The following is an 18,300-nucleotide window of genomic DNA, read 5'->3' as shown; positions in this document are numbered from 1 at the left end:
ATAGACATTATTAGAACTTCAATAATGTAAGAGGAGTAACACTTCATTATTAATCTTTTTTTTTTAAGATTATATTTATTTATTTATTGACAGACAGAGATCACAAGGAGGCAGAGAGGCAGGCAGAGAGAGAGAGAGGGAAGCAGGCTCCCTGCTGAGCAGAGAACCCGATGCGGGACTCGATCCCAGGACCCTGAGATCATGACCCGAGCCGAAGGCAGCGGCCCAACCCACTGAGCCACCCAGGCACCCCCCATTATTAATCTTTTTTTAAAAAAAGATTTTATTTATTTATTTGACAGACTGAGATCACAAGTAGGCAGAGAGGCAGGCAGAGAAAGGGGGGGAAGCAGGCTCCCCGACGAGCAGAGAGCCCAATGCGGGGCTGGATCCCAGGACCCTGAGATCATGAGGGAGGCAGAGGCTTTAACCCACTGAGCCACCCAGGCACCCCACCATTATTAATCTTAATGTAACTTGGTTTATCTGATTAACTGTAGTCACTAAAAGTAGGATCCTGGGGAATAAGTATGGACTACATTTAATAAATACATTAAGTATTAAAATACTATCATTGGTATTCATGGTTTTTTTGTGCTATGAGGGCATCCATTCATGGATAGGCACTTGACTTGTGTTATGTCATTTAATCCTAGCAACCCCCCCCCCACCCCAGAGATACCATTATCCTAAATTTAACTGTGCAGAAACTGGGAGTTTCCAAGAAAACTTGTAATTTGCCCAAAGTCATAAATTACTAGTAGTAGCTAAGTCAATATTTGAACTCAGGTCTGTCTGTCCTCAAACTCTTGCACCTTCCATTAAACTTCAGTAAGTTTTACAAGGCAGGAATGGTTGGAAATTCAGCATAAACAATCGCACTGCATAAAGGGAATGGTGGGGATTTAGGAAGAGAGCAGAAGCAACAGGGAGGCCCAGAAAGAGCAAAAAGAATGAAAAAGGAACTAGGGAGGCTGGTTACTGGTGCGTTCAGTGTAGCAAAGTAACTTCTGCAAGCCGGCAGGCCTTTTATCTTTCTTTCTTTTCCCTGTGTCCGTTGTTCACTCTCGTGTGTTCAAATAAAGCTAGATTATTGAGAAAGGCGGACAGCTGAGGGGAAAAAAAAAAAAGGAGCGTGACGGCGGCGGTGTGCGCCTGCGCGCTGGCGGCGGCGGCGGCGGTGCCCGGCGGGGAGGGGGTCCGGAGTGGGCCGCCGGACCCAAAACTGAAGGGGACCTCGGGGAGCCCCCTCCCTGGGACCTTGGTGGCCCGATGGAGTAAGAGGGGTCGGCTGTGAGTGTGAGTATCGCGTGGCCGGGCTGCGTTGAGGCATGCCGGAACGGCGGGGTCCTGGTGGTCTGCTCCTAAGGTTTTGGGCTGCAGGACGCGGCCGGGTTTCTGCTCCTGCAAGCTGCGGCGCAGCGGCATCCCTGTACTCTCCTCTCCCAGAGCCCGCGCGGTTTACAGGCAGGCGGTGCTTCTGGCTTCGGGGTACAGATTCTCGCGGGGGCGTTCCGGCTCGGCTTCTAGACCCAGCAGGAAACGCGCCTGCAAGAACCTTGACCTTTAGGGGAGGCCGCTGACCTCTTTCGGCCCCCGATTCCGCAGGGATCTCGTAGACCCAGGTGCTTAAAGGCCTACGGTCACAGGCCAGGGCACCTTTCGACCTCTTGTGACTGACAGGCTCCGTTCTTTTGCCTCCTTCCGTCTCCTCTCCCGGTGGGATGCGTCTTAATAATAGCTACTAATTATGGAGCGTTCACTACGTGTCAGTTTAATATTGAGTCCGAATCTCGGTGCATAATTATGGGGGAGGAAATGCTTTGCACCCCACTCCCCGTTGAGTCTGCTCAATTTAATCATCCTTGAGAGTTAGAGTAAACCATTTTATTGGGAAGTTTGAGATTTCCATGCCATTCTAGTTCAGGGAAGTTCTCTTACCTGACATATAGATGCTTTATCCACCACAATGGTTTATATCGAATTTACTCAAGCCGAAATAACTTTTTTTTTTTTTAAAACAGTAAGAGCCCAATACTATTCTAAACCCCATGGGAAATCTTAAAATTTGTCTAAATTCCTGTTCTCCAGTTCGGTTGTGAATGAAACAATGGAAGATAATACTTAGCTTCAGTTAGGATGTATTTAGCACCTACTGCATAAGTGCCAGATACACTCAGGTTTGTCACAAAAATTGATGAGATACTGTAATGGAAAGTGGCTTTTTGAAGCATATTTCAGATTAGGTCATTAAAAGTTTGATGGTAATTTGCTCAAGCTAACCTAGCTAAAGTAAGTGGTGAAATTCACGTATGCCAAGGCTCATCATTTTCCCGTTACACCAAGTTAAGTATCCTAAGCATTTTTGAGAAGCAACTACATTACAGTTTTAGTTTCTAGAGTTAACTCCTGAGTCTAGAAAATGGTAGGCACCTTTAAAGATACTAGAACTTCAGAAGAGAACTTCAGCGTGGCTTGGAAGGTGGTAAGAGGGTGTGATGGAATCTGGTCAAGTTATTTCAGAACCAATTACTTTGATTAAAAGGATGATATTTTAAAAGGAAGAACTGCAAATGGTAATTTTTTATTTTTATTTTTTATTTTATTTATTTATTTTTTAAAATGTTTTATTTATTTGACAGAGAGATCACAAGCAGGCAGAGAGGCAGGCAGAGAGAGAGAGAGAGAGGGAAGCAGGCTCCCTGCCAAGCAGAGAGCCCAATGTGGGGCCCGATCCCAGGATCCTGGGATCATGACCTGAGCCCAAGGCAGATGCTTGAATCCACTGAGCCACCCAGGTGCCCCTGCAAATGGTAATTTTTTAATCTGGGTTGGAGCACAGCACATGTAATGTACTATAGAAGAGGCTTCTGTACAAAGAAAGCAAGGAATAATGGTAGATGCTAGCTGATTTCGTTCTGGGACCAGGAATGGCTCTGTGAGAAATATGCATATTGTGTAATATGTAATTTGAATATTTTAGTGGGAAGTTTAGGATTGATAACGTGTATCCATTGAATAAGAACATGTAGGCAGACAAGTTGCATAGGAATACTCCAATTGTACATTAACCATGCTAAATCTCTAATTGAAACTTTACAGTCAGTGGGTTTTTCTTTCCTCTTAGAATCTTATCTGAAAGAGACTATGGAGAAATGAGAGTTCCTAGGTGTTGATCAGTGGAGGACTGGTTAAATCAATTTTGCATTTGTTAGAACGAACCAGTCCTATGTGTGTGCTAATACTGAGTAATAACCAGGATATATCAAGTGAAAAAAAAAGTGCAAAAGAGGTTTTATATTCCGCAACCATTTGTGTGTTTTTTATAAAGTTTATGTATTTCCATATGTATTTATAGAATATAACTGCAAGTATATTTAAGAAACTGGTAACAGTGATTAGAGGTGCACGAGGCTGGGAAACAGGAATGGGAAGGGAATAATTTTCTGTATTTAAGATGTGTGTGTGTGTGTCTGCACACCAGCACAAAAAAGGTGGTTTTATTAAAGCACAAGGACAGGACCTGTGGGTAGAAAGAGTTGCCCTAGGGTCATCAGGCCCATCATATACTTTCAAGGCGGGAGGGTGTTAGGGACAGTGTAAGCCTCCTAGCTATTTTGGAAACAAGGTTTCCAGGATCCTGAGGGGGCTAGCTATTGTTAGGAAAAGTCTTATGTTACTCTTTAGTAAAAACTCAGTTATGAGACCCTTTAGGTGTATATGTGTGGGGGATGATTGCCAGCTTGTATGTGGGGGGTAGAAAAATGAAGTTTCCAGAGGAATTATTATATGTTAAAGTAGACTTACAGGGTGGGCTAAAATTGCCTTTTGCCCTTAACAAAGTGTAAACATTGACGCAGCTGAGTTCCTAGAGGAAGGGCACTCTGCCTGTTTCAAGGACTGTAGATAGTAGTCATGGGCTGTAGATGGTAAGGAAATTTAATAATTTTTTCTTATGCCTTTGTTTCCCACATCATGTTTTTAAGAAATTTTTAATGAAATTTAAAAATATCCAGAAAAATAGAGAAAATACCATAATGAATCTGTGCAAATTGATCATTTTAAAATTTGTTGTTACATTGCTGTATTTGCTTTTATTCCTGAAATCTCTAAACACTTTAATACACATCTCTAAGAAAAAGAACATTTTCCTGCATAATCCAGTAGCACAATCATACTGAACAACTAATTTTTGTATATTATGTAATGCCCAATCTTTATTAAAATTTCCCCAAATTGGAGGCACTTGGTTGACTCAGAGGAACATGCAATTCTTTTTTTTTTTTTTTTAAGATTTTATTTATTTATTTGACAGACAGAGATCACAAGTAGGCAGAGAACAGGCAGAGAGAGGGGGAAGCAGGCTCCCCACTGAGCAGAGAGCCCGATATAGAGCCCGATATGGGGCTCGATCCCAGGACCCTGAGACCATGACCTGAGCCGAAGGCAGAGGCTTAACCCACTGAGCCACCCAGGCGCCCGGGAATGTGCAATTCTTGATCTTGGGGATTGTAAGTTGGAGCCCCATGTTGGGTATAGAGATTACAAAAAAGCACACTTAAAAAATGTCCCCAAATTGTCCTTTTTTTCTCCCCACTGTTTTTGATCCTATTTCCAATCAAAGTCTGTGCATTGCATTTGGCTATTACATCTCTTGAAATATTTTTTTTTTTAAGATTTTATTTATTTATTTGACAGACAGAGATCACAAGTAGGCAAAGAGGCAGGCAGAGAGAGAGGGGGGAGGAAGCAGGCTCCCTGCCTAGCAGAGAGCCCGATATGGGGCTCGATCCCAGGACCCTGGGATCATGACCTGAGCCAAAGGCAGAGGCTTTAACCCACTGAACCACCCAGGCACCCCTCTTGAAATATTTTTAAATCTAGAACGGTTGCCTTTTTTCTTTCTCCCTTTCTCTTTTTTTGTCATGACTTGTTGAAGAGACTTGGTCAATTATCTGGATTTATCTGACTGATTCCTAGTGGTTTACTTAGCTGGTTACTGCAAACTGGAAGGTACAGGTAAATGCTTGATTGGATTCAAATTAAACATTTGGGGGATGATATCATACACTATGCTGTGTAGTTTTTCTGTTAATGGTGCTGAGATTGATTAGTGGGTTCAGATGGTAAATCTGAGTTCTCCATTATAAAATTGTATTATTTCACCCCTTGGAAACCAGCTGTAAGTCTTTTGTATATTTAAGATTTAAAACTATTTTTAATGTTTTGAATGTTTTGAGTATGTTACCTATTCAAAATATAAATAATTACCTTTAAAAAGACAAAGCTTGGGGTGCCTGGGTGCCTCAGATGATTAAGCATCTGCCTTTGGCTCAGATAATGATTTCTAACTCCTGGGATTGAGCCCCAAGTTGGGCTCCTGGCTCAGCAGGGAGTCTGCTTCTCCCTCTCCTTCTGTCTCTTCCCCTGCTTGTGCTCTCTTTCTCTCTAATAGATAAAATCTTAAAAAAAAAAAAAAAAAAAAAAAAGAACTTACTGGAAGAAATCGCTGCTGCTCATTTTTTATTATTTTATTTTTAAAGATTTTGTCTAGGGATGCCTGGGTGGCTCATTTGGTTAGGCGACTGCCTTTGGCTTAGGTCTTGATCCTTGGGTCCTGGGATCAAGTCCCGCATCAGGTTCCTTGCTAAGTAGGGAGCATGTTTCTCCCTTTGCCTGCTCCTCCCCCTGCTTGTTCTTCCTCTTGCTCTCTCTCTCTGACAAATAAATAAAATCTTAAAAAAAAAAAAAAAATTATTTATTTATTTATTTAGAGCATGAGCAAGAGAGGGGCAGAGAGAGAGAGAGAATCTCCAGCAGACTCTGTGCTGAGTGCAAGGTGGGGCTCCATCCCACAACCCTGATATCATGACCTGAGCTGAAATCAAGAGTCAGTTGCTTAACCAACTGAGCTACCCAGGCTGTTCATGCTGTACCCTTTTTTTTTTTTTTTTTTTAAAAGAGAGAGAGAGAGCATGGGGTTGGGGAGGTAGAGGGAGAGGGAGTGAGAGGATGTTAAGCACCCTCTGTGCTCAGTGCAGACCCCTACATGGGGCTTGATCTCAGAACCCTGAATGCATAACGAACACATAATAGACTTGACCACTCAGGTGCCCCATGCTGCTGCATTTTTTTTTAAAAAAAAGTATTCTCTTTGTCTCGAGTATTTGTTTGTTTGTTTTTTTAAGATTTTATTTATTTGAGAGAGAGAGAAAGTGAGCAAGAGAGCTCAAGCAGGGGGAGCAGCAGAGGGAGAGAGAAAAGCAGGCTCCCCGCTGAGCAGGGGGCCCGTCATGGGTCTAGATCCCAGGACCTGAACTGAAGGCAGACCCTTAACTCATTGAGCCACCCAGGTGCCCCAGGCTGCTGCTTATTTAAACTGAATCCCTGATATGTAGGTGGTAGTGTCTCATTTTATACTACTCCAAGTGGTATAATCTACTTCCAAGGTCATACTTTTCCACCATCTTTTGGAAACTGGTATATAAATGTAAAATTGTTATTACTCCCACTAGTTATGTTACTGGTCCCTTCTCTCTTTTTCTTTTTTCTTTTTTTTTTTTTGTTTAAAGATTTTATTTATTTATTTGACAGAGAGAGATCACAAGTAGGCAGAGAGGCAGGCAGAGAGAGAGAGAGGAGGAAACAGGCAGGCTCCCTGCTGAGCAGAGAGCCCGATGTGGGACTCGATCCCAGGACCCTGAGATCATGACCCGAGCCGAAGGCAGCGGCTTAACCCACTGAGCCACCCAAGCGCCCCCTTCTCTCTTTTTCGACAGGTAATCAGTATCTAATGATATTAGACATTTAGGAATATCAGTAAATGATTTAGATCTCTGTAATGTGATAGTCTATAATGAGCCATTTTGAAAGTTCAAAGTATGTGTACAAGTCAAAACTCTTGATGTTTTCTGGAGTTCCAAAAAAAGTTCTATATGTGGAAGCATTATGCAGTCTTGGTTCTTGTGCCTAAAGTCTTTGATGTTTAAAAAAATACTATGTAAAAGAAAATTAAAAAAAATTAAAACTATATGTGTATTATTGTTTAATTTTTTGAAAAGTACAAGAGTCTCTAATGGAAGTCTGCACACCCTCCCTTTTTTCCCAGAGGCAATAACTTACAGTTCCTTGGGTATCCCATTATAGATACTCTGCATGTTTATGTATATGCCACTAGGATGAATTTTGACCTTCTTATGTAGAAGTATCTTAGTAGCATAACCTAAAATAATACTACTGAGAGTTATACTCCAGTTTTTATTGTTTATATTCCAAATGTCTTTGCTAACTTGTGTTCATTCATTCAACAGTATTGAGTACTTATTCTATACCAGATGGTGTGGCAAGTCATAGGAATAAAATGATGAACAAAACAGGCATTTCTGCTAGCTGTCAAGGAGCTTATCCTCTATTGGGAGAGGCAGTCATTAAGCAAATCATTATATTTATGACTCTAGCCAAGATTTAGTGCCAGACACTTTATGTGGATTTTTAAATTTATTTCTCATAACAACTCTATGACATTGATACTACTAATATTTTTATTTCATGAATGCACAGAAAGATTAAATTACTTGGTCAATATCACCCAGAACTAGTAAGTGATAGAGCCAGGTTTCAAGCACAAGCAGTCTGGCTGTAGAGATCTTACTGTCTTCCTTTATCCTAATGCAGTGTTTTTTTTTTTTTTTTTTAAAGATTTTATTTATTTATTTGACAGACAGAGATCACAAGCAGGCAGAGAGGCAGGCAGAGAGAGGGGAGGAAGCAGACTCCCTGCGGAGCAGAGAGCCCGATGCGGGGCTCGATCCCAGGACCCTGGGATCATGACCCGAGCTGAAGGCAGAGGCCTCAACCCACCGAGCCACCCAGGCGCCCCAAATGCAGTGTTTTTTAATGAGTTTGAGATCATCTGCTGAGGAGGTTTGGAAATTTTGGGGGGTGTTTTTTTGGTTTCAGAATCATTGAGAGGAAGACACTGACTTTAGTGGATGGAGATCAGGGATGTTGGACAGCTGCAATGTAAAGGACATCCCTAACCTATATGATAAAAATTTTTACACATTTTGCATCACTTTCAAATGTTTCAGAAGATGTTCATGTAGGTGAAAAATCTGGTTATGATCGTATGACCTAGATCCAATTTGTTTTACACATAAACTCCATTTTTTGTGTGTGTGCCTAAATCATAGTTACTGTGTAAATCAAGTGATTGTGCTTTCTTTATTTTAGAAAGTTTACAAAGAGTTGGCCCCTATTTTCAAAAATCATATCAGAGCATTGCTATTCCTGGTATTTGCATCAACAATATAACATGTCTACATCAGTCTGTATTTGTAGTTGTCACATTCATAGTCTTACATCATCTAATCTAGTCATGTCCAGGCATTTACATGTTGAAATTATTTTATGATAAACTACTTTTTTGTAATAGTTAGCACATTATATGGATATTTTAAATTTTACTTGTGTAAGTAAATTACAGTAGCTTTGAATTTCATTTCCTGTTTTTAAAGATTTTTATTTGAGAGCATGCACGTGTGTGAGAGAGTGCACACTGTGGCTGGGAGGAGGGAGAGAGGGAGAAGCAGACTTCCCCCCTGGATAGGGAGCCAAATGTGTGACTCGGTCTCAAGATCCTGGGATCATGACCTGAGCGAAAGCAGACACTTGACCAACTGAGCTGCCCAGGCACCCTGAATTTCATTTCCTTAAGAATGGGAGGTACTACAAATATTTATGATTAAAAAAAGGTATATATATATCTTGAAAGAAAAATTGTGTAGTGACAATTGGGGAGGCTGGTTGATGAGCACAGTGGGGAGTATTATATTAATTCCTCATATTTATGTAAGAATGAAAATTCCCATAATGTTTTAGAAAAAAGAAGGGTATTGGGTCTGATATGGTTGAGAACTGCTGCTCTACTCCCTGCCTCAGAAATAGTCACACTTGTGATAAGTGGTATGAAGAAAGTACAGGATTTTAGGAAAGAAGTCTATACAAGGGAATATGGCCTAATTGAGAGATCAGAGAGTGCTTCCCCAGGCAATTAACATTTAGACTGAGATTTGAAGTATGAGTAGTTAATAAGATGGAAAGGAATAAAAACATTTCAGGGAGAGGGGCAAACATATGAAAAGGGAGGGAACATGGTAGATGGAAAGAACTAGAAATACCATTTTGTCTGGTGTATGGAGATCTGGGGGAAGGTAGCTCAAACCTAGTACTTATTAGCAAGGGTGCTATCAAGGGGGCTTTTAAAAGTATTTTGATTTTTATCTTAAGTAATTGAATGTAATGAAGGGTTTTTAGAAGTCAGGGGACGAGACATAAAACATGAATGTGTGGACTTGTTTTTTTCAGTGTATGGTTGAGGGAATCATAGAAGTGTATGTGTTTAGGTGGAGGTGAAATTGAAGTAGACTTGAATGCTGAGTCATTTCATGAGAGATAACTGCCATTTAAGAATCACCCTAGACCCTAGCCAACTTTGTTACTGAACCTAGGGCCTCCTACTCCATCACAGGCTTGAGAGGTAAGTCTTTTTTGATCAGCCCCACCTGTTTGAATATTGCCTGGAGCCATTTAGTCAGGCTGAAGGCTTTCCAAAGTGCAAGCATAGGAGTCCAGTTCTGGTTATGACTTAGTAAGCTCCTTTTGGTAGACCCTCCTGCAGATAACAGTTATTAGATCAGAAGTATGTAATATAACTAAGATCACTGGGGTTACCCAGAGCAAGCAGATTCTGGAAGGGAATTAACACTTGAGGAAGAGAACATGGGCATGATTTCCTATTTTCATGGCCCCAGTCTGTGCCACGGTTAAAATTCTGAAATAAACTTGCAGTGTTTTTGGCCTTAGCAAAAGTTAAGGCTCAAGGCAGAGATAGCTGTTGGGAAGTGAGAGGAGAATCCTGGAACATAGAGAAGCATCAAACTCTGTGAATAAACTCTACCAAATCTTGGCAGACTGTTGAACTGTGCATGTACAGAGCAGATTCCAAAAAGATCAGCTAAGGATAAAAGAACTAAATTGTGATTTCATCTACTTAAGACACAGAGTTTGCAGTTTGAGTCAACCAATTTAAATACCTACTAAAACAAAAATAAAGTAAAAACACTCTTCAGAGGAATATAAAGAAATCCAGAGCCTCCACAACATATTTACAACATGCAGCATATATTCCAAAATTACTTATATACAAAGGATCAGGGAAATGTAACTTCGAGTTAAAAGACAGTGTACAGAGACTGACCTGAAGATACTCAAATGTTGGAATTAGTAGGAAAGTATTTGAAACTTTTGTAATTATTACTAATAAAGAAAAGGAAAGTGATGCATAGGAAAATATGTTCACAGAGAGTGAATATTAAATAATCAGGTGGATATTCTAAAGTTGAAAAATATGATACTGGAAATAAAGTGGATGGGCTAAAAGCAGAATAGAGATGACTGAGGAAAGAATCCGTGAAATTAAAGATCAGTAAAAATTATTCAGTATGAAGAGCAGATGAAGTATAAAAGGGGGAAAAGGAGTAGCATATTCTCAAGGACCTAGGGGCAGTATCAAAAAATTCAACATAAAGTAATTAAAGTCCCAGAAGGAGAGGTGAAATAATGGGAAAGAAAGAATACTTGCAAATATAATGGCTGAAAATTTCCCAAATTTAGTGAAAGGCATAAATTGACAGAATCAATAACCTCAGCAAATCCCAGTAAAGATAAAGGCAAAACTATGCAAACCACAGGTTTAAAACTGAAGAAACCCATGACTGGGTACTTCATAATCAAACTGTTGGAAGCCAAAAATCAAAGGAAAAATCCAGAAGAAGCCATGTTGCATACAGCAGGGTAATCATAAAGGCCATAGAGAATAGAAAATCATTAAAATGCTGAAAGAAAAATTTGACAGTCCAGAATTCCAGATTCAGTAGTATAGCCTTCAAGAATGAAATTGAAATATCAGATAAAAGAAAACCAAGAGAATTCATAGCTAGCAGGCTTGCACTACAAGAAATGCTGAAGTTCTTCAGTCTGAAGGGAAATGATACCTGGTGGAAACTTGAATCCTAAGGAAATAAAGAACATCAGAAATGGTAAATATGTGGCTAGATATTAATCTTTCCCTTTTTTTCTTAAAACAACATATACAACTATTCAAATAATTTTAAAGAAGCATCTTGCGGAGATTATCACATAATGTAGATATAAAATCTATACGGTAGGGGCACCTGGGTGACTCAGTGGGTTAAGCCTCTGCCTTTGCTCAGGTCATGATCTCAGGGTCCTGGGATCGAGCCCGGAATTGGGCCTCTCTGCTCAGCAGGGAGCCTGCTTCCCCCTCTCTCTCTGCCTGCCTTTCTGTCTGCTTGTGATCTCTCTGTATATTTAAAGTTTTAAATAAACTTAAAAAAAATAAAGAAAACCTATACGGTAAAACATGGAATGGGAGATGGAGGTAAATGAACCTATATGGGAGCAAGATTTTTATATATTATGTGAAGAGGCAAATTATTAAGTCTAAAATGAGAAGGATGTAGTTTGTAATTCTTAGAGCACTCACTAAGGAAAAAATGTGATGAAGTGTTGCTAAAAAGCTAGCAGAAAAAGTAAATAATCCAAAAGAGGATAGAGGTACAGCTGAACAGAAATAATGGTAGGCCTAATCCAACCATCAATTTCATTTAGTTTAATGGAATAGGTAATCTGATTCAGATTATCTGATTAAGTTATCTGGAAAAGATACTCTGAATCAGAGATATTATTATCCAGCAATGTCTACATACAGACAGATTGGATAAAAGTAAATGCATGGAGAGGCGCCTGGGTCACTCAGTGGGTTAAAGCCTCTGCCTTCGGCTCAGGTCATGATCCCAGGGTCCTGGGATTGATCCCCACATCGGGCTTTCTGCTCATCAGGGAGCCTGCTTCCTCCTCTCTCTCTGCCTGCTTCTCTGTGATCTCTGTCAAATAAATAAATAAAATCTTAAAAAGTAAATGCATGGAAAAAGATATATGTTTTCATCAGTAAGCATAAGAAGGCTGGAGTGGCTATATTCCTATCAGATAAAATAGAGTTCAAGGGAAAGTGTGTTGCTAGAGTTAAGGGAGTCGTTCGTAATGATAAAAAGGTCAATTCATGACATAATCATAAATGTGTGTGTAATACAGAGGTTCAAATACATCAGACAAAAATGGATAAAATTAAAAAAAGAAATAGACAACAATCAGAGATTTTGGCACTCTTCTCAACAACTGATAGACAACTAAACAAACAAAAAAGTAAGTATAGATCTCCACCTGACTACCACAGAATATACTTCTTTTCCCAAGTATACTTACAGACCAAATGCTGGGCCATGAATCAAGTCCTAATAAATTTGAAAGGATTGGAAAAATGCAGAATATGTTCTTTGGTCAAGATGGGATTAAAGTAGAAATCAAGATGTCTAAAATAACCCACACATACTTGAAAAGTCCTGAAACTTCTAAACCTATGTATGAATGAAGAAATGACAAGAGAGAAAGTAATTTGAACTGGAAGATGAAAATAGAATCAGAATTTGTGAGATAACGGTCATAGCTAAGAGGATCCTGGCTGAGGATACATCACAACCAAATGTAATGTGATATCCTGGTTGAGATCCTGGAAGAGAAAAAGGATACTTGGTAAAAAATGAGGAAATAAAATAAGGACTTCAATTAATAATAATGTATCAATATCCATTTTTTAATTATGACAGGCCATTTTACTAATGCAAGATGTAAATAATATGGGAAGCTGGGAGTGGGGTATAGGGTGCTTTACTATTTCTGCAATTTCTATGAGTCAAACTATCCTAGAATAAATAGTTTTATTTTTTTATTTTTTTTTTTTTTAAAGATTTTATTTATTATTTGACAGAGAGAAATCACAAGTAGTCGGAGAGGCAGGCAGAGAGAGAGAGAGGGAAGCAGGCTCCCTGCTGAGCAGAGAGCCCGATGCGGGACTCGATCCCAGGACCCTGAGATCATGACCTGAGCCGAAGGCAGCGGCTTAACCCACTGAGCCACCCAGGCGCCCCTAAATAGTTTTATTAATTAGTGCTTTAAAGGGGTGCTTTAGGTGCTCAATCTTTAAACATCTGCCTTTGGTTCAGGTCATTATCCCAGGGTCCTGGGATGGAGCCCCACGTCAGGCTCCCTGCTTGGCAGGAAGCCTGCTTTCCCTCTCCCACTCCCCCTGCTTGTGTTCCTGCGCGCGCTGTCTCTTTCTCCTTTTTTTATTTTTTTTTATTTTTTTTATTTAAAGATTTTTTATTTGTTTATTTGACAGACAGAGATTACAAGTAGACAGAGAAGCAGGCAGAGAGAGAGAGAGGGAAGCAGGCTCCCCGCTGAGCAGAGAGCCCGATGCGGGACTCTATCCCAGGACCCTGGGATCATGACCTGAGCCGAAGGCAGCGGCTTAACCCACTGAGCCACCCAGGCGCCCCTCTTTCTCCTTTTTTTAAAGTGCTTTAAAAATTTGTAGGATGTAGTTAATGGAATGTGGGGTTTATAATTTTAAACACCTATGTTAGAAAAGAAAGGTTTAAAGACAGTGGCCTGAAGTTCTACCTTATGAAGCTAGTAGAGAGCAAGATACTCCTAAAGTATATAGAAGAAGAAAGTTAATGGAATGTATAGAGGGAAGTTTATAATTTTAAACACCTATGTTAGAAAAGAAAGGTTTAAAGACAGTGGCCTGAAGTTCTACCTTATGATGCTAGTAGAGAGCAAGTTACTCCAAAAGTATATAGAAGGAAAGAAAGAAGACAACAGAAGTAATCAGTAAGATAGAGAAAGACAAGCAATACATAAAATTACAAAGTCAGAAGTTGGTGCTTTGAAAAAATCAATAATGTTGCTAAATCCTTAGATACAGTGGTCAGAACACAAATTACTAGTATCAGGAATGAAAGGGATTTACTGGAACAATAAGAGGATATTATAGGCAACCTTATACCAAAAAAATGTGGCAATATAACTGGACAGTTTCTTGAAAATAGCTGTATACTAAAGCTGTCACAAGTTGAAACAAGATCTGAAGAAGCTTATATTAAAGGAATAATGATTTAAAAGAAACTTCTCATAATGAAAACTCAGGGCCATAATGATTTGATTGATGAATTCTATCAAGTATTTAAAGGAAAAATAACATCAATCTTATATAAAATTACAGAAAAGGGGAGTCACCTCCAAACTCATTTCCCTAGGTCGGCATAACTCCAATAACTAAAACCTGATAAAGACATTACAGATTTAAAAGAAAATTGCAGAAGTGTGCCCTATGAACAGAGACCCCATATAATTCTGGGCAAACTATTAACAAACCATAGTACATTATGACGAAGTGATTAAGGATGGATGGATAGGTATCTGTCTGATGAAACAAATATAGTCAATTGCTAATGGTAGCATCTATGTGGTAGATACAGGGATATATGGGAAACTGGGTGTGGGATATTCACTATGAGATTCTGTCAGCATTTTTGTGCTTGAAATTTTCCAAACTACGGTATAGGAACAAAAGGGAATATTATGAGCAGATTTGTATTTTAAAGAGATTTCTCCTGCTACAGTGTAAGGATTAGAAATATACAGGATTACCTGAGAATAGTTTGAGAGAGGATGCTGGCACCATTTAGGAGTGTATTATGTGACTGTTCTTTTTACTTTGGCAGTTTCAAGGTAAATTTGAGCCCTGGAATGCTGAACTTTTGAATAGTACCAAATTTTGTCTAAGCCTTAATTTTTTTTACTACCTACCTGCTGAGATGTTTGGCTGTATCACTGCCTCATGCACAGTATGCATGAGAGTTTTAATTCTTTTCATTAATTTTTTTTTTAAAGATTTATTTATTTCAGGGGCATCTGGGTGGCTCAGTCAGTGAGGCGCCTGCCTTCAACTCAGGTCATGATCTCAAGGTCCCAGGATGGAGCCCTGCACCAGGGTCCCTGCAGTGAGTCCTCTTCTCCATCCACCTCTCCCACTCCCCCTGCTTGTGCTCTCTCACTCTCTCTCTGTCAAATAAACAAAATCTTAAGAAAAAAAAATTTTTTTGTTTATTTGAGAGAGAGTGCCTGCGCTCCATGGCTTGATGGCTCCATATCTCCATCCCACAACCCATGGCATCAGGGCAGGAGTCAGACACTTAAGCGACTGAGCCACCCCAGTGCCCCCATGTGAGCTTTTAATGAACATTAGACTTTTGACATTTTACAGAGTGATGATAAGCATTTTTTGCAAATTCCAAAATTTGCAGTACTGCTACTTTTGCAGCACATAAATTGCTCTCTAAAATTGGATAAAATATATGGTGACGTTTTCAAAACCTTGTTTTGGTGGGCAGCAAAGCAAAATTTATTGAATGATAGCAAAGTGATGGTACAAAGCTCCCAAGGAGGGAGGGGACTTGAAGGGGTTGCCACCCAAGTTTCTAAGTCTAGGGGTTTTTATGGGCTTGTTGGCCGGCTGTTTTAATCTGTCTGATTAACCCTCCCTGTGCCTGTCATCCAGACAGGTTTTTGTCATCTCTCTATATGGGAAAGGGTGGTATAAAATCCTTTCAAGGGTGGTTTCCTCTTAGGGCAGGGGCACCCTTGTCCCTGCCTGCCTGCCTTCCAGTTACCTGTCATCATTCTCCCTGCTGAAAGGTAACCCTAACTGCCATTAGGGAAGAAGGGCGACGACTGATCTTAGCTCCTTCCTGCTGGTCACAGTGACGTTGGATGGGGTGGCAGTCAGGGTTCCTCTTGTCCAGATCAGGGGGTCCCCTGTAGATGTTTGGTTTGACTTCCATGTGAGGCTCCATCTGAACCACTACCATCTGGAGTTTGATGTCCTTTATTGGTTAGTTGTCCTTAACAATGGTGGATATCCTGGGTGAGCCCCCATTAGTGCTGCAGGATTTTTTCTCTGGTGCCCACGGTTCTTGGTTACGCAACTTCGAAGAATGAGAAGGTAGACCAGACGGGGTGGTGGGCAGCAAAGCAAGATTTACTGAGTGACAGCAGTGTTAGTATAAAGCTCCCAAGGAGGGAAGGGGCCAAAAGGGGTTGCCCTCAGAGACTTAAGTATACGTTTTTAAGGTATATGACAGAGGCATTTAGGAAGCTATCCATATCAAAATGCTGAAGTAAATGCTTTACTGTATTACACCAAGACTGTAGTCAATGATTAACGATTTTATAAAAGGAAGAAATAATGAAGATGATTGCTATTATAGTCCTATTTATATAAAGTAGTTGAAGATTATTGAATGTGTTGTTACCAACAAGATGCATGGAAAACAGCTAAGCTTTTTGAAGAGGTGTTGAGCAGTTAGCTAGACTCACTCATTAGCTTGCAGTGATTCATTCACAGAATTTTTTTTAAATTATTTTTTAAGATTGATTTATTTGTTTTAGAGCACATGTGAGCAAACCTGGGGGAGGAGAGGCAGAGGGAGAGGGAGAGAGAGAATCCCAAGCAGATTCCCTGCTGAGCATGGAGCTCTACATGGGGCTCCCCATCCCACAACCCTAAGATCATGACCAGAGCTGAAACCAAGAGCCAGACACCCAACTGACTGAGCCACCCAGGCACCCCTAGAATTTTTTTTTTAAAGACACATTTATTAAGCATCATGATCAGACTATTACACTTAGCAGTCAAACCACCAAAAACTACATTAAAACAAACAAACAAACAAAAAACAAAAAAACTACATTAAAACCCATTGTTGGACTGCTTTACACTTTCTATAGGATAGAAACAAAAATAACCTGTTATACAATTAGTGACAATTAGAGTCCTCGGTTTTTTTGCCTGTACACATGAGTATTGTCTGAAACATGGCTTCTTTGCAGCAGGTAGGCCCTGCCACCACTGTTCTTGGCTGAGTTCACAAATCTGTTGTAACCTGTAGCTTCCCTGTCACTTCTCTGGCTCTTTTCTCCTGCTAAACTCTGTTTCTTGGCAGTGATTAAAACCTCCTGTCACTGCTGTAGCTACTGCTGCTGCTGAAACCACCATAGTCACCTTGGTTTTGTGGTTTCACAAAGTACTGACCTCCACCACCATGGGGGCCAGAGCTTCTGTCTCCAGAATTTGAGGATTGATTGTTGTAACTGCCAGAATCATTATAACTTCCACCACCTCTGAAGCTGCTGCTTTCATTACCAAATCTGTCACAGCCATCCCCCACTGCAACCGTATCCACCACCACCTCTACCACCACCAAAGCCACCTTGCCCACTGAAGTGTCCTCCACGACCAAAGTTGTCATTCCCATCAAAACCACCTCCACAGTTTCCAGAACCACTTCAGCCTCTTGGAATGAAGCACTAACCATCATTTGCTGAGATAGGGCTCTCCTTAGTTCACAGTTGGGGCCATTCACAGCATGGGATTTTTGAATGACAGTCTTGTCTACAGAATCATGGTCATCAAATGTTACAAAAGCAAAGCCCTTCTTTTTCCAGTGCCTTGGTGAGTCATGATTTCAGTCACTTCAGTTTTCTGATACTGTCTAAAATAATCCCTTAGATGGTGTTCTTCAGTGTCGTCTTTAATGCCACCAGCAAAAATCTTTCTCACAGTTAAATGGGCACTGGGTCTTTGAGACTCTTCTCTTGGAACAGCCTTCTTTGGTTCCACAACTCTTCCATCCACCTTGTGTGGGCTTGTGTTCATGGCTGCATCCACTTCCTCCACAGTGGCATACCTGGCAAACCCAAAGCCTCTGGAGAGCTTGGTGTTTGGATCTCTCATTAACCACACAGACTATAAGCTTTCCCCATTGCTCAGAATGTCGCTCAGACTCTCATCAGTTGTTTCAAAGCTCAGCCCTCTGATTAAGAGCTTCTGCAGCTGGTCAGGCTTTTTGGGAGACTCTGACTTAGACATGACAGTAGTGGGAGGAGAGACTTGGCAGGGTCCATGGGCAGAAAGCAGTAATGAACGTATCTCTATGCCACAGAATTTTAAATTTCATGTCATGCAATTTAAGGGTTTTTTTTTTGAATTTTAAATTTTAACATCAATGAAAGATATATTGAGTACAGGAATAAAAAGTTTTTAAATTATTAAATAAATGCAACAAGCTACCAAGTTATACTTTTTAAAAAGTGTTTATACAAGCTATCTTTGGGCTTAAAACTTAGTTATATGATGATGACATTTGCTAGTATTTTACTATCTTATTAGGGTTGGTGTTATCCTAGTTTCTTTCTGTCACTTCTCCTTGTAAGATACATTGCTTGCCAAGTTCCAGAATTCCATAAAGAATTGGA

The 18,300-nt window shown here is 40.2% G+C and overlaps 1 protein-coding gene across 2 annotated transcripts in view; it reads left to right on the top strand.

The window, feature by feature from the left end:
- Window positions 1-1,146: 1,146 nt before the first annotated feature.
- Window positions 1,147-18,300, top strand: part of ZNF106 (zinc finger protein 106) — a 70,414-nt gene continuing 53,260 nt past the window's right edge. For both annotated transcript variants that reach the window (XM_059372622.1, XM_059372621.1), the window contains exon 1: window positions 1,147-1,299. The gene's annotated coding sequence lies outside the window, so the exon portion shown is untranslated. The remainder of the gene's footprint in view (window positions 1,300-18,300) is intronic.

The sequence above is a fragment of the Mustela nigripes genome, chromosome 13 (assembly GCF_022355385.1).
Source record: "Mustela nigripes isolate SB6536 chromosome 13, MUSNIG.SB6536, whole genome shotgun sequence".
NCBI classification, from domain to species: domain Eukaryota; kingdom Metazoa; phylum Chordata; class Mammalia; order Carnivora; family Mustelidae; genus Mustela; species Mustela nigripes.
Note: the sequence above shows the minus strand (reverse complement) of the source record. Positions and strands in the feature narration are given on the sequence as shown.